At 39.6% G+C, this 21526-nt stretch overlaps 1 pseudogene; it reads right to left on the bottom strand.

The window, feature by feature from the left end:
* Positions 1 to 4831: 4831 nt before the first annotated feature.
* On the bottom strand, positions 4832 to 20967 carry LOC121017461 (translationally-controlled tumor protein-like; annotated as a pseudogene).
* Between the last annotated feature and the right edge of the window lie 559 nt (positions 20968 to 21526).

Below are 21526 nucleotides of genomic sequence, written 5' to 3'. Positions count from 1 at the left end.
GTCAGCAGAAGTCACTTGAGCAAAATAGTGAACTAGGAGGCTCCAAAATCTTGTCCCCACACAAGATATTTTTAAAAAATACAAAAAATCCAGAAAGTGGCTAAAATAATACTATAGGATTTCTGGTAAATAGTCAAATATCTACGGTAACCAATTAAATACCCAATCAAGAAAAAGCCATATTCAAAACAGTAGGAAATTTTGTACTGTTTACTTTTTTGTTTTTTTAAAAATTTTTTTTTAACGTTTATTTATTTTTTTTGAGAGAGAGAGAGAGAGAGAGAGAGAGAGAGAGAGAGACAGAGCATGAACGGGGGAGGGTCAGAGAGAGAGGGAGACACAGAATCTGAAACAGGCTCCAGGCTCCAAGCCGTCGGCACAGAGCCTGACACGGGGCTCGAACCCACAGACTGCGAGATCATGACCTGAGCCAAAGTCGGACGCTTCAACCGACTGAGCCACCCAGGCGCCCCTGTACTGTTTACTTTTATATTTTATTTTATTTTTAAAATTTACATCCAAGTTAGGTAGCATATAGTGCAACAATCATTTCAGGAGTAGATTCCTTAATGCCCTTACCCATAGCCCATCCCCCCTCCCACAACCCTTCCAGCAACCCTCTGTTTGTTCTCCATATTTAAGAGTCTCTTCTGTTTTGTCCCCCTCCCTGTTTTTATATTATTTTTGCTTCCCTTCCCTTGTGTTCATCTGTTCTGTGTCTTAAAGTCCTCATGTGAGTGAAGTCATGATATTTGTCTTTCTCTGACTAATTTCGCTTAACATAATACCCTCTAGTTCCATCCACGTAGCTGCAAGTGGCAAGATTTCATTCTTTTTGATTGCCAAGTAATACTCCATTGTGTGTGTGTGTGTGTGTGTGTGTGTGTGTGTGTGTGTGTGTATGTATGTATATATACCACATCTTCTTTATCCATTCATCCATTGATGGACATTTGGACTCTTTCCATACTTTGGCTATAGTTGATAGTGTTGCTATGAACATTGGGGTGCATGTGCCCCTTTGAAACAGCATCCTTGTATCCCTTGGATAAATACCTAATAGTGCCATTGCTGGTTTGTAGGGTAGTTCTATTTTTAATTTATTGAGGAACCTCCATACCAGTTTCCAGAGTGGCTGCACCAGTTTGCATTGCCACCAGCAGTGCAAAAGAGATCCTCTTTCTCCACATCCTCGCCAACATCTGTTGTTGCCTGAGTTGTTAATTTTAGCTATTCTGACAGGTGTGAGGTGGTATCTCATTGTGGTTTTGATTTATTGTTCCCTGATGATGAGTGATGTGGAGCATTTTTTTCATGTGCTGCTTGGCCATCTGGATGTCTTCTTTGGAGAAGTGTCCATTTATGTCTTTTGCTTATTCCTTCACTGGGTTATTTATTTTTTGGGTGTTGAGTTTGATAAGTTCTTTGTAGATTTTGGATACTAACCCTTTATCTGATATGTCATTTGCAAATATCTCCTCCAATTCTGTCAGTTGCCTTTTAGTTTTGCTCGTTTCCTTCGCTGTGGAGAAGCTTTTTATTTTGCTGAGGTCCCAGTAGTTCAGTTTTGCTTTTGTTTCCCTTGCCTCTGGAGATGTGTTGAGTAAGAAGTTGCTGCAGCCAAGATCAAAGAGGTTTTTGCCTGCTTTCTCCTCGAAGATTTTGATGGCTTCCTGGCTTACATTTAGGTCTTTCACCCATTTTGAGTTTATTTTTGTGTATGGTGTAAGAAAGTGGCCAGGTTCATTTTTCTGCCTGTCACTGTCCAGTTTTCCCAGCACCACTTGCTGAAGAGACTGTCTTTATTCCGTTGGATGTTCTTTCCAGCTTTGTCAAAGATTAGTTGGCCATACATTTGTGGGTCCATTTCTGGGTTCTCTATTCTGTTCCATTGATCTGAGTGTCTGTTTTTGTGCCATGTACTGTTTTTACTTGCTGTGCCCCACACGTTTCATGCACAGCAACAATGTTGGTCTGAAGGAGGCAACAGCTCAGCCCTCAATTCCCTGATTCAAACCAGAGAGAGAATAGCAGAATAGAACTTAATTGTAACATTGTAACCTGTCTGGGGGCCTAAAGAGTGATATCTGTTTTGTCTACTCCAAAGCTCAGGTGGAAAAGTGGTAGGCACTGCTCAGGAAAGCTGCAGAGGAACTATATACCTACAGGTGCCTGAGGGAAGAGATTACAGGTGGAGATATCCAACAGACCATCTAGAGCCCCAAAGAGTAGTTGGATGAGACTGGAAAATTAAGACATTCAAAACTAGCTATGTATATGAGGAAATTAGTAATGCCACACAAGCCAAGGGAAGACACATACTCAGAAGAGACATGAGAAGATCTTGAGCTTTCATCTCCAGCTGATCTCAAGGCCTAGAAAAGAGCCAGATAACTACTTCTTTTTTTTTTTTTTATTAAAAAAATTTTTTTAACGTTTTTATTTATTTTTGAGACAGGGAGAGACAGAGCATGAACAGGGGAGGGTCAGAGAGAGGGAGACAGAGAATCCGAAGCAGGCTCCAGGCTCTGAGCTGTGAGCACAGAGCCCGATGCGGGGCTCGAACTCACGGACCGTGAGATCATGACCTGAGCCAAAGTCGGACGCTTAACCGACTGAGCCACCCAGGCATCCCATCAAATGCCCAATTTTCAACATCAACAAAATTACTAGACATACAAAGAAATAGGAAAACATGACCCACTTAGAAAACGGCAAAATAAATTGGCAGAAACCACCCCTGAAAAGGCACAGGCATCAGACTTACTAGACAAAGACTTTTTAAAAGTTATCTTTAAGTACACTGAAAGGGACGCCTGGGTGGCTCAGTTGGTTAAGCATCTGACTCTTGATCTCAGCTCAGGTCATGATCTCACAGTTCATGAGATCAAGCCCTGCATCGGGCTCTGTGCTGTCATTTATACAAAAATAAATAATAATATTTAATAATTTATATTTAAATAATAATAAATATATTATGTATAAATATTTAGTGTGGAGCCTCCTTCAGATTCTCTCTCCCTCTCTCTCTGCCCCTCAACCACTCTCTTTCTTTCAAAATAAATAAACATTTAAAAAGTACACTGAAAGAGCTAAATAGAAACACAAAGAACTAAAGGAAACCATAAATATTTTATGTGAACAAAATGAGAATATCAACAAAGAGGTAGAAATTATAAAAAGGAACCAAAAAATATCCTGAGCTAAAAAAATTACAATAACAATTTAAAAATAAATTAGAGGGGGCTCAATAGCAGATATGATCAGGCAGAGAAAGAATCAGTGAACTTGATGATAGGACATGAAATTATCCAATCTGAGGAGAAAAATGAAGAAAAGTGAACAGAGATGAAGAAACATATGGGGCATCATCAAACAGATCAATATATGCTTTATGGATATTCCAGAAGGAGAAATGAGGAAGAAAGAGGCAGAGATTATTTGAAGAAATAATGACCAAGAACTTCACAAATTTGAGGAAATACATGGATCTACAAGTCCAAGAAACTCAAGGATTCCAAATAGGATTAAACCCAAGAGACTACAGCAAAACACATTAGAATCAAACTGTCAAAAGAAAAGACAAGGAATCTTGAAAGCAGCAAGAGAAAAATTATTCATCATGTGCAAGAGATGCTCAATAAAATTTGCAGCCAATTTCTTAGCAAGAACTTTGGAGGTCCAAAGGCAGTGGATTTATATATTTAAAGTGCTACAAGAAAAAGCTGTCAACTGAGAACTCTATATCCAGCAAAAATGAGGGCATAAATAAGACATTCCCAGATGAAAAAAAGCTCTGTCTCTCTGTCTCTCAAAAATAAATAAACATTAAAAAAAAATAAAGTAATCCCAGGGTACCTGGGTGGCTCAGTCAGTTAAGCATCTGATTCTCATGAGTTTGAGCCCTGGGTTGGGCTCCTTGCTGGCAGTTCAGAGCCTACTTGGGATTCTCTTTCTTTCTCTCTCTCTCTCTGCCCCTCCCCTGCTCACACTCTCTCTGTCTTTCAAAATAAATAAATAAAATTAAAAAATACTTAAAGTGATCTCTACACCCAATGTGGGGCTTGAGCTCAGGACTCCAACATCAAGAGTCACGTGCTCCAACAGCTGAGCTAGCCAGACATCCCAAGATACTTATTTTACATTTGAGTTTTTATGCATTTTATTTTATTAAAATTTTTTTTAAATGTTTATTTTTGAGAGGAGAGAGAGAGAATGGAGGACGGGCTGTGAGAGAGGGAGACACAGAGTCTGAAGCAGGCTCCAGGATCTGAGCTGTCAGCACAGAGTCTGATGTGGGGCTAAAACTCACAGACTGGAGATCATGACCTGAGCCAAAGTTGGACCCTTAACTGACTGAGCCACCCAGGCACACCTAAATGCATTTTATTTTTAGATAACCTACATGACATGTTTTTTTTTTTCTTAAAAACAATGCCTCTGCTCCAAATAAATTGAAGTCAAAATTATTGAAGTGCTCAAGATGACATCAATCCTATTCATCTAAATCCTGGTTTGTGTGGATGAAAAGCAGAAGCCAGTTATGACAACAGGTGATATATCCAAAGTCATAGCCAGATTTGTTAACATTTTTCCATTTCTTTTTTTTTTTAAATTTTAATGTTTATTTATTTTTGAGACAGAGAGAGAGAGACAGAGCATGAGCAGGGCAGGAGCAGAGAGCAGGAGACACAGAATCCAAAGCAGACTCCAGGCTCTGAGCTATCAGCACAGAGCCTGACGTGGGGCTCGAACTCACAGACCAGAAGATCATGACCTGAGCTGAAGTCGGACGCTCAACCAACTGAGCCACTCAGGCGCCCCAACATTTTTCCATTTCTAAACCATCATTTAAAAAAATCAGGTATGAGGTTACAACATTCTCACAATAGTCCAACAGAGCAACCATGCCATCTAGATTCATGTTTTCACCAATAAAGAACTGGTAGTTTTTGAAATTAGCAAGGGTGTGCTTGATTTGTTTTGAAGTCCCTCTCATAAAAGTTGTTAGTCTTTCTGGCCTCTGTTCTTCAAGTTTGCCGTTGATTGACTTCATGTAATCTTTTATGTACTTCTTATATGCTTCTTTTGTGAATCTGGTTTCCTGCAAGTGATGGTTCATGACAACATCAACACCAGCGGTTAATGTCCTTTTGGTACCTTCACCTTTGGGGCCTTCATCAGAGGCATTTCCACCAATGAACCAGTCATCAGTGTTACCCTCTGTCCTACTGATCCCTCCACTTCCAGGCATAGCCTGTCCATGATCTGGATTTTGTAGTTGTTGGAGAATATCTCATCATGGCTGATGAAGTCCTGGTAGATAATGATGTCTGCAGCTGGAGAGAGACAACAGTGGTGCTAGTTCAACAGGAACAGAGAGCTCTGAGCCAGCGTGGTACAGCCGGAGTGGCACTGGGGTTGGAGGAGCAGGAGGAAAAGCCCAAGACATTCATTTCAGATCTGACGCAAATAGGTTGAAAATGAAAGAATGGAAAAGAGATTTCACGTATGGTAACCAGAAGAAGAGAGCTAAGGTAGCTAAACTAATATGAGACAAAACAGACCTTATGTCAATAATTGTTGCAAGTGACAAAGAAGGGCATTATATTGATGATAACTTCGCAAGAAGATACCATAATTATAAACATACATGTACAAAATACCAGAAATCCAAAGTATATGAAACAAACATTGAAAGAATTGAAGGGAGAAATAAACAGCTCTACAATAGTTGGACATATCAGTGACCACTTGCAATAATAGATAGAACAATCAGACAAAAGATCAGTAATAAAATAGAAGACTTGAACAACACTATAAACCAATTAAACCTAACAGACATGCATAGAACAGTTGAACCAACAAAAGCAGAATACACATTTTTCTCAAGTGCCCATGGAATGTTCTCCAGGATAGACTATATGTTAAGCCAGAAAATAAGTCTAAATTATTTTATTTTATTTTATTTTATTTTATTTTATTTTATTTTAAAATCTTTATTTCTGAGAGAGAGAGAGGAAGAGAGAGGAAGACCCAGAATCCGAAGCAGGGTCCAGGCTCTGAGCTGTCAGCACAGAGCCTGATGTGAGGCTTGAACCCACAAACCGCAAGATCATCACTTTAGCTGAAGTGAGATGCTACCTAGCTGCCCCAGTAACTTTAAAGAGTTTGCAATCATACATAATTTCTTTTCTGATTTCAATGGAATGATACTAGAAATCATTAACAAAAGGAAGATGTGAAAATTCACAAATATGTTGAAATTAACCACACATTCTTTTTTTTAATGTTTATTTATTTTTTTTGAGAGAGAGACAGAGTGTGAATGGGGGAGGGGCAGAGAGAGAGGGAGACACAGAATCCAAAGCAGGCTCCAGACTCTGAGCTGTCAGCACAGAGCCCAGTGCAGGACTTGAACCCACGAACTGGGAGATCATGAGCTGAGCCGAAGTTGGATGCTTAACCAACTGAGCCACCCAAGCACTCCAAAATTATCCCTGTTTGCTGATAACATGATTTTATATGTAGAAAAGTCTAAAGAGCCCCCCCCACACACAGACACACACACAAACACTATAACTAATAAATTCAGCAAAATCCCAGGATACAAAAATCAACATTGAAAAATCAGTCACATTTTTCATCAGCAATGGTAGCATTCTAAAAAGGAAATTGAGAACATTCCATTTACAATAGCCTCAAAAAGAATAAAATACTTAAGAACAAATCTGATCAAGAAGTCAAAAGAATTGTACACTGAAAACTACAAAACATTGCTGAAAATTAAGGAAGGTGTAAATAAATAGAAAAATTAAGGTTTTCACACTACCCAAAGTGATCTCCAGATCTGATGCAATCCCCATCACAACATAATAATTTTTATTTCAGATGTAGAAAAATCCCATCCTAAAATTCATATGGAATATGAAGGGATCTTGAATAGCCAAAACAATCTTGGAAAAAAAAATATTTGGAGGCCCACTCCCTTGTTTCAAAACAAACTACAAAGCTAAAGTAATCAGAATAGTATGGTGGTATGCCTGGGTGGCTCAGTGGGTTAAGCATCAGACTCTTGGTTTTGGCTCAGGTCATGATCTCATGGTTCATGGGTTTGTGCCCCACATCTGGCTTTGCACTCAGGATTCTCTCTCTCCTTCTCTCTGTGCCCTTCCCCTCACTCACATGCACTGTCTTGTTCTCTGTCTCAAAATAAATAAGCAAAACTTCAAAAAAAAAACAAAAAAACTGTGGGGGCCCTTGGTTGGCTCAGTCGGTTAAGTGTCCGACTACAGCTCAGGTCACAATCTCAAAGTTCATGAGTTCAAGCCACGTGTTGGGCTCTGTGCTGACAGTGTAGAGCCGGAGTCTGCTTCGGATTCTGTGTCTCCCTCTCTTTCTTCCCCTGCCCCACTCACACTCTGTCTCTTGTCCTCTCAAAAATAAATAAACATTAAAAAAATTTTTTTAACAACTGTGGTACTAGAATAAGGCCGACATATAGATCAATGGAAAAGAATGGAGAGCCCAGAAATAAGCCCTTGCATTTATGGTTAAGTACTTTTAACAGATGGTGCTAAATAAACAGGATATTCACATGCAAAAGAATGAAGTTGACCCCTTACCTTACATTACATACAAAAATTAAAGTAAATCAAACACCTAAACATGAGACCTGACTTTATAAAACTCTTAGAAGCAAACATAGGAGAAAAGTTGGATTTGGCAATGATTTCTTGGATATGACCCTAAAAGCACAAGCAACAGAAGAAAAAATAGATAAACTGAACTTCATCAAAATTGAAAACTTCTATACTTCAAAGGACACTCTCAAGAGAATGAAAAAGCAACCTATGGTACTGGGAGAAAATATTTGCAAATCATGTATCTGATGAGTTGATGAAACTCATCAAAAACAACAACAAAATTTCAAAACAGACAAAGGACTTGAATTTACATTTCTTCATTCTGAACTTTTCTTGACATGTTGATTTCTAGCCCCCTGTGGTACTCCAGCAGCGAGGATAAACAAGAAGGGGTCTGTGCTGCTTACCAATTTATTGCCTCTTGGCTCCAAATTCACTCTTCATTGCTTGCTTGTGCAAAAACAGAGCTGGGCCATTTAAAAGTAATTTTTCCAGGGCGCCTGGGTGGCTTAGTTAGACATCCAATTTTTGATCTTGGCTCAAATCATGATATCATGGTTCATGGGATCAAGCCCTGCGTTGGGCTCTGCACTGCACAAGAGCCTGCTTGGGAGTCTCTCTCTACCTCTCTCCCTGCCCTCCCCCCACCTACACTCTCTCTGTCTCTCTGTCTCTCTCTGTCTCTCTCTGTCTGTCTCTCTCTCAAAATAAATAACTAAACTTCTAAAAAATGTTTACTTATTTTTCAGAGAGAGAAAGATACAGAGTGTGAGTGGGGGAGGGGCAGAGAGAGAGGGAGACACAGAATCTGAAGCAGGCTCCAGGCTCTGAGCTGTCAACACAGAGCCCAATGTGGGGCTCAAACTCACGAACCTCAAGATCATGACCTGAGCCGGAGTTGGACGCTTCACCCACTGAACCACCCAGGCACCCCAATAAACTTTTTTAAAAAGTAATTTTTCCTTTGTCAGATGACACAATGTTAAGCTTTGTCAGCTGTGGGCTCTGGGGAGGGATTGCATGAGCAAGGGGTTTTCCTTCTTATTCTGGTGTATTTCAGTGGTTCCAGAAGTATGTATGGATTCCTCAGTGCCCAGCTCCTGCAACACAGAAGGGTTTTCCAGCGCCACGACTCTGCAGCTCATGTAGTTCTTCCAGAGCCTGGCTTCTGTAGTAATAGTGGTAAGCAGCACCCAGCAGCTTTCCCCTGCAACACCCTTTAGTTGGCTTTGTAGGAGGGTGCCTCCAGTGAGACACCTTTCTATGCAATGGCTTTCTTTGGGACCTCAGAAGGTAGGTTTCCAGCAAATTCTGGAGGGCAGATTTCCAGCAACTACCATTGGCACAGCACCAAGCAACTGTGCCATCCAATTTCCACAGCCACGTCCTCTCCAACTGGGTCTGGTTCTCAGGCCTAGTGCTCTACCCCAGCCTCAGAGGTGGTCGATGAACCTTATATCTGCTGATCCTATATTCTTTAGAGTTGTCTTTACTGAAATTTCTTGTGTAATGTGTAATTCTACACATTAAACTTAAGCTGTTAAAATTACTGTATGGCTTCCATCTCCTAATTTGGCCCTGACTGACACAGGGTCCCTGCCCAACATAACAAGGAAATAGGATGAACAACCTGTCACCGTTAAACAATACGCTGTGCTAAACTAGCAGTGGGACAGAGTGCTGGGGCAGCAGGTAGAAAGGTGCCTGGAAGGTCCATGAGGGCTAATGAGAGAATTAAGCTGAAAGGATGACTAGATCAGGGCACTCCACGTTCATCATTGACACCTCCTCCTAATCTCATAATCAGTCTCTGAGGTATGTCACTTCTGTCTCCCAAGTCTGGTCCATGCTTTCCACCCCAGTGTTGTTCCTCAGGCCAGGCCACCATCATCTCTGGCTGGTTTATTATGATGACCCTGTAATTGTCCTCTTTACCTCCAGGCTTGCTACGTCAGCCTGTCCGCCACACTGAAGCCAGAGTGATTCTTCTAAAAGGCAAATTTGGGTCCAAACGGTCTTTGACTAAAAACTGTTGGTGGCTGCCCATTGCCCTTAGGACAAAATCTGAACTCCTTTTTTTGGCCACAAAGCTTGGGAAGATCTGGACTTTGCTCACCTTCCCAGTTTTATCTTATGCCACCCTTTTCACATCCTTAGTCTCAAATCACATGGAATGTCAGTTTCCTTAGGGACCTTTACAAGTGCTGCTTCTTCTTCTAGGAAGCCCTCTCCCTACACCCTCCCTTACCCTTTCACCCTCATCCTTGCTTCTTCAGCTCCCCTTCAGCTGCAGCTAATATCTACTCCTCTGAAAAGCCTTCCCAAACCTGCTCTCCCTGATCTGGCAAGGTGCTCTTTGTGTACGTTTCAGTCACACCCTGTACTGCTCTCATATCCCTTATCACAGGCTGGTAATTATCTAATGTATATGTCTCTCACGACCCTGTAAACTCCATGAGGTCAGAAACTCTTGTTCACGTTTGTTTCCTCAGCACCTATTTTAGTGCCTGCTGCATTAGGTGTTTGATAAATGCTGGGGAACAAAAGAATGCACATGCAAAGGTGACCAGGGAGGGCATGCATAAAAGTATGTCATGTAAGCAGAGTGTAGGGACGTAGGTGGGAGTGGCTGGACTCGAAGGGCAAGCTGTGGGAAGCCAGGTTGGGAAAGGCCCTTTTGTTCACACCTAAGCAGTTTATACCATACGGTGAGGATCAAACATCCCACATTGGCTATAGGTGACTGAACTGGACTTCCAGTTCATGCATTTGATTTGACCAGGACAGTTTTAAGAACTTGCAAATATGAATGCCTTTCAGTTTGTCACAGTTCACACCAGCCCCCATGTTAACAGGCCTCCTTCCCTCATGCAAACCGGCTGTCTGCCCCACTGAGATCCGTGTTTGCTACCCCTGCAGATGGGTGGGAGGTAGCCTAGGGAGGGGAAGGATTTAAAGGAGGATTTCAGATATGAGTCCTAGAAATATAGACAGATCCACCCTCAGTAGGGAGTGTGTTTTTGAGAGTTCCTTGGGAGAAGTGAATTTATTTAGACTGAGGGGCCCTGGGAGCAAAGACAGACCCAGAAAATCAGAGGAATTGCCCACATTTTGAAGAGCTTATACCTTTAAACTGCTAAATTGGCCAGTGCCAGGCTGGGTCCACTCTTCTCCTGTTTACTTTCTGAAACAAAAACTGCCCTGATGGAATCTGAAGTCAGAGCTGCAGTAGATCAACATTGACTCAGCAACCTGCCATGCTGCAAGGCCTTATGCCAGGAGCTGTGAAGGATACAAAACATAAGGGAGAGCTGGAATCTAGCATATCCTGGGGGAAATGACAGCCACAGACTCACACTATGACCCGTAGAGACAGTGGGCTGGTGCTTTGGCAGTGCTCTACCTTGATGAGGTCTCCACAGTACAGAATGTGGCCAATGATATTATAGGTCAAGGCACTCTAGTCTTTCATGTTCCCAACATAGGTAGGGTCTTAGGGAGAGATTCTTTCTAAAAGAACTCCTTGGTTTTTAAGCCAGATGGTCCATTTATTAATTTATAAATCGGACATTACCCTGGTAGTAGCCTCAAAACTCAGTTCCACTCTCCAAGGACTCCTGTCCCAATGTAAAGGTTCTTAGAAGACTAAGCTGCTGATCAGAAAGAAGCCATGAACAAGCTTCATGATTGATCTCTATCCCAAAAAAGAACACACCTCTTTAATGACCAGGAGACAGTCTCCATCAATCAAGGCCGGACAGATTGGGATGAGTTTTTAACAATTTAATTCTCCTTTTACAAAACTTCACCTAAGCTCAAGATTCTCTTAAGCACAAGCACCATCCTGTGCTTTCATGGCCTTTCCTGCATTTGTGGTTCTTGCCAAGTGAAAGCTGAGTGTTGTCCTATCCTATCAAGCTGGATGAACCAAAGTTTCCCAATAGCTGACTAGAGGAAAATGATGGACAAACGTGTGCCATTCAGCACTCGTAGCCCAGCATGCTGACCTCAACACCTGCGCCCCAGATGCCACCTTTCACTGCAAGTGGTTCTGGTGTGAGGCCTTTGCTTTGTAAATGCCACTGGCAACAGTTCATAACAGCAGATGAAGTAGTAAATACCTCATGAATAAACTCTCTGTTCCCAATGCCAACGTTAATTGGATTAATAATGTTCACGAAGATTTCAATATGTCACAACCCTAATCATATCTGGACGTGAATAGGACAATTTCATGAGGATAAAAAAAGTTGATCCTTTCAAATTGGGCTTTCAAGAATTGTCTCTGCACAGTGTTGATAAAGTATGAGTTCTGATAATCACGAACAAACAAAACCTCACTTGAATTTCCTTTTTTTTAAAGATTTTTTTATTTTTAAGTAACCCTACACCCAACGTGAGGCTTGAACCCACAATCCCAAGATCAAGAGCCACATGCTCCACTGACTGAACCAGCCAGGCACCCTTAATAATTTCATTTTGTAATACTTGCCTGTTTTGTGGTAGTTTGGGGGCTAGTTATAATTTAAACAATTAGTAGACTTTAGATTTAGAAGTGTTTTAGGTTTATGGAAAATTGATGGAAAAGTACAGAAAGTTTCTATATACCACTTCTCCCATTGTTTCCCCTACATTTGCGCCTTGTATTAGTGTCACACATTTGTTTCAACTGATGAACCAATATTGATACATTTGTATTCATTAAAGTCCAGTAGTTCACATTAGGGGTCACTCTTTGTGTAAGTACAGTCTGTGCGTTTTCACAAATGTATAATGACATGTGCCCATCATTACTGTATCATAGAGCATAGTTTCATTGCCCTAAAAGTCCCCCCTATTCCACGATTTGTCCTTCTCTTCCCCTAACCTCTGGCAAAACTACAAAACTGTTAGAAGATAATATAGATGAAAAATCTAGGTAACCTTGGGCTTGGCATTGACTTTTTAGATACAACACCAAAAGCATGATCCATGAAAGAAAGAATTGATGTTGGACTTCATTAAAATTAAAAGCTCCTGCTCTGTGAAAGACACTGTGGAGAAAATGAAAAAATATGTCACAGACTGGGAGAAAATCTTTGCAAAACTTGATATTTGCTAAAGGACAGGTGTCCAAAATATATAAAGAAATTTTATTTATTAAAAAAAATGTAATGTTTATTTATTTTTGAGAGTGAGATAGAGCATGAGCGGGGGAGGGACAGAAAGAGAGGGAGACACAGAATCGGAAGCAGACTCCAGGCTGGAGCTGTCAGCACAGAGCCCGACGCTGGGCTTGAACCCATGAACCGTGAGATCAGGACCTGAGCCAAAGTTGGATGCTCAACTGACTGAGCCTCCTCAGTTAAAAGAACCTTTTAAATTCAGCAGTAAGAAAACTAACAGCCTGCTTAAAAATGGCAAAAGATCTGAACAGACACCTCACCAAAGAAGCTACACAGATGGCAAATATGCATGTGAAAATATGCTCAACATCATATATTATTAGAGAATTGCAAGTGAAAACAATGACACACGACTGCAAACCTATTAGAACGGCTAAATTTCCAAAACACTGACAATACCAAGCATTGGTGAGGATGTGGAGTAACAGGAACTCTCAGTCATTGCTGGTGAGAATACAAAATGGTACATTTTGGAAGACAGTATGGCAGTTTCTTACAAAACTAATTGTGATTTTTTTTTAGGTTGGAAATCAAATATATAACTTGTTTGTCAATAGTGCCATAACTAGATTTTCTTTAAGAATTAAAGAAAGCTTAAAAAGCAAGTAACGATGGTGCGCGTGGGTGGCTTAATCGTTGAATGTCTGACTTCGGCTCAGGTCACGGTCTCTGGGTTTGTGAATTCCAGCCCCACATGGAGCTGTGTTGACAGCTCAGAGCCTGGAGCCTGCTTGGAATTCTGTGTCTCCCTCTCTGCCCCTCCCCCCCTCACATTCCATGTCTTTCTCTCAAAAATAAATAAACATTAAAAAAAAACTTTTTTAAAGAAAATCCAGCTGTCTTTTACCAAGCCAGACATTAAAGAGATATGCAAAAATGTAAAATGAGACCACTTTTCTCACTATTTTTTTGGTTTTAGAAGAGAAAGTATTTTAAAAATATTTATGTCAACATGTAAGAGTTTATTATTATTTTGTAATAAACAAATAAATGTTTTAAAATTCTGTGTTAAGTTCTAATATGGCAAATTTTAATAGATATAATTAATATAAATAGAAAGACTTAAAAATCTTCAATAAAATTTTAAAACATAAAGGGATGCTGAACCCAAAAAGTTTGACAACCATTAATTTAGTAAGCCACATGCTACTTGATGCACTTTCTATTTTTTTTTTAAGTTTGTTTATTTAGTTTGAGAGGGAGAGAAAGAGTGTGAGTGAGCCTGGGAGCGGGGCAGAGAGAGGGGGAGGGGGAGAGAGAGAGACAGAGAATCCCAAGCAGGCTCTGAGTTGACATCAATGTGGGGCTGTAACTCTTGAACCGTGAGATCATGACCTAAGCCAAAACCAAGAGTCGGCTGCTTAGCCAACTGAGCCACCCAGGCGCCCCTGATGCACTTTCTACAATAAGGTATAGGACAATAATAGTAAAATAAGGAAGAAAAACACAGAGGACTAAATCTAATGACTACGGATTTATATTCTTTTGATAGTATGAAGAAGCTTTTACAAAGAAAAAAGCAAACAATTTTGTACAGAAACTTCAACACATTTTGTACAATATTCTCACTTTGCTGACATCTATGCAAATTCTTCATAGTTTACTTGACTATCAATATTAATATCTACTTCCCTGATCATTTCATCAACCTCCTCATCTGTTAACTTTTCTCCAAGGTGTTTTATCATGTGACATAATTCTATTACACTAACATAGCCATTGTCATTCCTATTAAACACAAGAATGCTTCTCTAACTTCTTTACTCTCTGTCCCTGTCTTTCATTTTTCTTGCCATCATTGTCCAGGAACTCAGTTGTACTATTTTCATTATCACTTGCTTCATTCATTTATCCTGAAACTTTGCTATGGAGTTTTGCCCAAGAGTCCTCATTACAGTTTCCAAACTTTTAATGTCCACCACTGTCCTTGTCAAATGGTGGAAAGCTGCTTTGAATTCTGCAATCTGTTTTCCCTTCAGTTGCCAGCATTACTTGTCCTCAAGCGACAATCACACAAACGTTCAGCTTATTAGCTCCATTCACTGTCTGTAATACTCCTTCTTAATATTTATATTTATATATTTTTAAGGTAAAGTTTATGTACAATAACATGCAAAAGAGCTTTTGTGTGCATTCACTGGGTTTTGATAGCTACTGTGGTGTATTTGATTGCACACCAATGAAAAAGAAAAAGTCATTTCTGACAGTCAGGAGCTAACTTTGCACTATTAGGCTTTGGTATTCTTTGGCTTTCTATTGCTGAGTCTGCTGTATGAAAATATACCATGCTTGGTTCATCCATTCACCTGTTAAAGGACATTGGGTTGTTTCTGATCTTTGGCTATTAAGAATAAAGATGGTATGAATAAAAAGACTTGTATAAGTCTTTTTGTGGACATATATTTTCATTTCTCTTCTGGAAAGTACCTAGGAGTGAAATTGTTGGGTCATATGGTAGATGATATGTAACTTTATGAGAAACTGCCACATTTTCCGAAGTGTTTCACAATTTTACATTTTCCATCAATGTATGATTGTTTCAGTTTCTCCACTTCCTTGCCAACAATTGTTTCAATTGCTAGACTTCCTTGTCATTGTTTTTCATGTTAGCCATTCTGGTGGGTAGGAAATGGTATCTCGTGGGTTTAATTTGAATTTCCTTTTTAGAAAACATTACCCATCATATTAAATTAATGCTATGCATTTGAATCTTACTTATCTGGTATAGCTATATTTAATTTTGTTATTATTATTTAAAGTATTTATTTATTTTGAGAGAGAGCACGTGAGTGGGGAGGGGCAGAGAGAGAGGGAGAGAGAATCCCAAGCAGGCTCCCTGCTGTCATCACAGAACCTGACATGGGGCCCAATCTCACAAACTGAGCTGAAATCAAGAGTCAGATGCTTAACCGACTGAGCCACCCAGGTGCCCCATATAATTATATTTAATTTAAAAATCTCCTTTGGTTTTACACCTGTATAAGCAGCTCTAAGAATAAGTCATTAACTTTTTAAAATTTTTAATTATTATTTTGAGAGAGAGGGAGTCGCAGAGAGAGAGAGACAGAGAGAGAGAATCCTAAGCAGGCTCCATGGTGTGTGCACACAGCCCAACGCCAGCCTTCAACCCACGAACCATGAGATCATGACTTGAGCCAAAATCAAAGAGTTCAACGCTTAACCAACTGAGCCCCCCCAGGCACCCTAAGAATATGGCATTTATAAGGAAATAACTGCTCCAGAGTTTCATGTCTTGTCTTCTCTGAGTCGTTGGCAGAACAGAGTGATGTGTTGAGCAGTTCTAGCATCTTTTCATTGATCATTTCTCTCTTCTCATCCCCAGGACTTGAAGCCAGGGAGAAGTTCTCAGGGTTTTATCTGAACTTAGTGCCTGTGACTGTTGTGGCATGGATGGATGTGGACAAGAGTGTGTGAGTGCACAGGTGTTTAGGAACTGTGCTGCTCGGGGCGCCTGGGTGGCGCAGTCAGTTAAGCGTCCGACTTCAGCCAGGTCACGATCTCGCGGTCCGTGAGTTCGAGCCCCGCGTCAGGCTCTGGGCTGATGGCTCAGAGCCTGGAGCCTGTTTCAAATTCTGTGTCTCCCTCTCTCTCTACCCCTCCCCCGTTCATGCTCTGTCTCTCTCTGTCCCAAAAATAAATAAATGTTGAAAAAAAATTAAAAAAAAAAAAAGGAACTGTGTGCTGCTCATGTTCTGATTTTTGGCAACTTGACTCCGTACTTTGGGTCAGTCTATACAGTTACTTATGTCATTGTGATGACTTCACTTCTACCTGTGACATTTTTATCAAATGTGTGAATAAATACCTAAATATTGGTACAAAAAAAGAATAAGGCATTTTATACCTAGTTTTCTATTTGTATATATTTAAGTAACATCATATTAAAAATAAAATAGGTCAACAGTTGAGGGTCATAATTTTTCCTTCACAAGATGTCAGTGCATTTCTCAAGTTTGAACCACTAACGTAGCCCACACATCTCTGCTATTCTAGTCTCTGTTCAATTTTCAGTAAGTTAATTCAGCTATAGCTTTTTTTTTTCACCTACATTACAACTTGTTTTTAGTAACCTTATTTGGATTCAGGTGTTTCTTAAGCCTCAATTAAGATTTTGAAAAGTGTACTAGGCTTTTTTTCATAGATATCTTTCATTGTGTTAATGTTTACTGGTGTAATTCTTAGAAAGTAACTTTATCCTTCATATTATGAGTGTCACATTTGAATGTGTGACAAACTCAATATAGCTCTAAACGTTTCTTTACTAGCTCCTGAACATTTTGATAGTATTAATTTTGGGAGATATATATGGTTTTTAAAATATGGACTTGAGGCTTGATGAATAATAGGCTGAAATTTTTAAAATTTGTTTTTAAATTATAGTGTATATATAATAATATTACCAAGAGTTTGGAACACATGAGAAAAATATAAAGAATCACCCTTACTCTGGTATTCTAACACATCCATAACCATTTTGTATATTTATTTTCAGTGTTTTAATATTATATGTTTTTACATAGTTATACTGTAGGACACTTGTTGCTCCATAGGCTTGACAATGATGATTTGTTTTAAATGTTTATTTTATTTTATTTTGAGGGGGAAAGGGGCTGAGAGAGAGAGGGAGAGAGAGAATCTCAAGCAGGCTCCATGCTCAGCACAGAGCCCAAGGTGGGGCTTGATCATGACCTGAGCTGAAATCAAGAGTCTGGGTGCCCCAACAGTGATAATTTTTTAAAATAATTTATTATTTTTTTAATTTACATCCAAGTTAGTTAGCATATAGTGCAACAATGATTTCAGGAGTAGATTCCCTAATGCTCCTTACCCATTTAGCCCATCCCCCCCACAACCCCTCCAGTAATCCTGTTTGTTCTCCATATTTATGAGTCTCTTCTGTTTTGTCCCCCTCCCTGTTTTTATATTATTTTTGTTTCCCTTCCCTTATGTTCATCTGTTTTGTATCTTAAAGTCCTCATATGAGTGAAATCATATGATATTTGTCTTTCTCTGATTGACTAATTTTCGCTTAGCATAATACTCTCTAGTTCCATCCACGTAGTTGCAAGTGGCAAGATTTCATTCTTTTTGATTGCCGAGTAATACTCCACTGTGTGTGTGTGTGTGTGTGTGTGTGTGTGTGTGTGTATAAAGAAGATGTGATATATATATATATATATATATATATATATATATATATCCATCAATGGACATTTGGGCTCTTTCCATACTTTGGCTATTGTCAATAGCGCTGCTATAAACATTGGGGTGCATGTGCCCCTTCGAAACAGCATACCTGTATCCCTTAGATAAATATCTAGTAGTGCCATTGCTGGGTTGTAGGGTAGTTGTATTTTTAATTTTTTGAGGAACCTCCATACTGTTTTCCAGAATGGCTGCACCAGTCTGCATTCCCAACAACAGTGCAAAAGAGATCCTCTTTCTCCACATCCTCGCCAACATCTGTTGTTGCCTGGGTTGTTAATTTTAGCTATTCTGACAGGTGTGAGGTGGTATCTCATTGTGGTTTTGATTTATATTTACCTGATGATGAGTGATGTGGAGCATTTTTTCATGTGTTGGTTGGCCATCTAGATGTCTTCTTTGGAGAAGTGTCTATTCATGTCTTTTGCCCATATCTACACTGGATTATTTGTTTTTTGGGTGTTGAGTTTGATAATTTCTTTGTGGATTTTGGACAGTAACCCTTTATCTAATATGTTGTTTGCAAACAGCTTCTCACATTCCATCAGTTGCCTTTTAGTTTTGCAATGATAATTTTTAATGACACAATTTGTATAGTGAGTACCATTGTCATAATGATAGTAATAGTAATAATAATAATAATAGCTGCAGCTAACAGGTACTGAGCTCTTACTAGATCTCTGTAAATAGCATAGATTGTTTAATTGCCCACAACAACTGTCCTTTATTTTATTTAACCACTCTATCTCAAATTGCTTCCAAATTTTCATTGTCTTTGTGCATATGACCTTTCGTTAGGTTGAATTATCTCTGAAGTGAGATATATCCAGAAGTGAGTGAACCATAAAACATGAACATTCTTGTTGCCCTTGATACAAATTGCCAATATTTACCCCTAAGGACTTACATAAAATTTAAATGTCACAAAAAACACAAGAAAGTGTCCATTTCAATGCATCTTTGCCAGCATGAAGTATAATTTAGTAGGTTATTCTTTGTTTGACTATTTTTAATAAACACTTCATCACTACTTTATTTTTACTTGCCAAAATTCAATATTTTTCCTTGCATTCATTCATCATCTCTATTTCTTTTCTAAATCATCTGTCCATATCCCCCCATTTATTTATAGTTGATGTATCTTTTGCCAGATTGATGGTTTATTCACTTATTTTTTAGAGAGAGCGAGCATGCAAGAGAGCACAAACAGGGGAGGGGCAGAGGGAGAGGGAGAAAATCTTAAAAGATTTCTTATTTTCTTAAAAGAAAATCCACCAGGCCCAGGGTGGAGCCCGACACAGGGTTCAATCTCATGACTGTGAGCTCATGACCTGATCCGAAATCAGGAGTTGGATGCTTAACCAACTGACCCACCCAGGGGCCCCTGATGGTCTATTTATTTACTTAATTTTTTAAAATTATAAAAATAGTAAGTCGTTACTTTTGAAAGAAGATGTGAAAGTTTTCCTTCACTCCTTAGGTCCATATTCTTATTTACAGAATAACTGTTAACAATTTGGGGCATATTCTTCCAGATACAGACACATAAAGTAGATCTCACTTCATATTTTCACACTTTAATATGTCATGGACATCTATGCTGACACCTACTGATTCACCTTAATCTTTTTCATGGTCACATAATGTTTTATTTACAGATGTATCACCATTTACGAACCAAACCCTGTCGGCATTTAAGCTCCTCAAATTTGCTAGGAGCTCTTTACATAATTAAAAAGTAAACTTGTATTATATTTCCTGGTAACATTTTCCTCCCCAAGTTTTTTCCATCAGCCTTTGGATTTTGGTAACTTTTTGCATACAATTTAAAACTATTAAGTGCTAATATTTGTCTGTTTACGCCCTCTTTTTTCTCAGGATGTCTTTTATTATTTTCAGCCAGCTCTGTCTTATGCTTCACAGTGAGACAAGATGTTATTGATGGGCAGTGACTCAGAACTGATCAAATAATAGTGCATGTATCAAGTGCTATGGGAAACTTGATGGAGAGAATCAAGTTATGGGGAAGTGAGAAAAAGCTCCACAGACAAGGTGGATTTTGAAAGGTCGGAAAGAGGTATGGAGGCAGAGAGGAAATGGAATGGAGGTGGAAGGAGCCAATCAGGAAGGAAAAACAGCCCTGGAAAGACATTTTGTTCAGGGTATGAGTTAAGTGCAGCTGGAACGTTTTGGAAAGAGAATAATGATAATAATCACAATAACATCAAGCACAATATTTCATTCATCCTCACAAAACCATAGGTAGGTGTCATAGTTATCCTCATTTTACAGATGAGGTGATTAAGACTTAGGGGTAATGAGTGATTTGCCCAAGTTCATATAGATATTAAAACTGAGTCAAATTTGGGGTCTGGTCCAACTTTAGAGCCTGCTGTGTTCATTAGCACAGGCACTGCCTCTCTTATCAGCGAAGAAGGTAGACAGGCCAGGTGGAGGCAGCACTTGTATACAATGTTACGATTGGACCTTTTCTCAGAGACCACAGGGATCCACTAAAGATTTTGGAGTAACAACCAAATCTGGTTTTTAGAAAGATAACTTTGGTGGCAGTATGACAATGGATTGGATGGGAAGAGAAAAATGAAGGAAGAAGAGAGGGAGAGAAAGAGGAAGGGAAAAAAATAGCTAGGTACTAGTTACTAAGATTTTAATAATTGCCGCACACTGGATTCAGCAATTTCAGTTGCAAGAGCCCAGATGATAACAGTGGAATTGAAAAGAGGGCACCCACAGAGCCTTGAAAGGTACAATCAATGAGGTTTGTGATGACTGATTTGATGTGGATGGGGAAAGAGTAAGAAGTCTTGATGAGAAAAAATAAATCTGTTTTGGGTGCATGCAATGAGTCTGTCTGGTGGGCTGTTACCTTGCAGGTGCATGGCATCTATCTGGACAAGACTCGAAGGCATCCGGAAATGAGTGAGGTGCTACAGAGATGGGTTTGGAAGCAGATAGGGAGCAAGCAGTTGAAGCTTTGTCAGGGAATGGTAGAGCAAACTAGGGAGAATGGAATCCAGGAAGCTATCACCTTCACAAGTGGGCACTGGAGGAGATGCTGGACATGGGAAAACGAGGGGGCTGCAGACAGTACCCATCCTCTCACCCAGCATGCAGGAACCAGGGGTCCAGGGAGTCTGAGATGGTCTAGAGTGAGCTGACTAGGCTTGCCTATGAACTGCTATGTGTGTCACTGGGGTGGGGGTGGGAGGGGTGGTTAATGAAAGAGACTGTGTCATATGGAAGAAAAACATTGAATTCCAGGAGAATAAGGCCAAAAATAAAGGAAATCATCAGTAGTGACGGATGATTCAGAAAACCAGATTCAAAGCTTTCTAAAAATGTGGTAAAAAAACACATGACATTAAATTTACCATCTTAACCACTGTTAAGTGTACAGTTCATTAGTGTTAAATATATACGGATATCTAAAACTTCATCTTGCAAAGCTGAAACTGTAGACCCATTAAA

Source organism: Herpailurus yagouaroundi, unplaced genomic scaffold (assembly GCF_014898765.1).
Source record: "Herpailurus yagouaroundi ecotype Mexico unplaced genomic scaffold, PumYag 216, whole genome shotgun sequence".
NCBI classification, from domain to species: domain Eukaryota; kingdom Metazoa; phylum Chordata; class Mammalia; order Carnivora; family Felidae; genus Herpailurus; species Herpailurus yagouaroundi.
The sequence above is the reverse complement of the archived record's forward strand: the minus strand, read 5'-3'. Positions and strand labels throughout refer to the sequence as shown.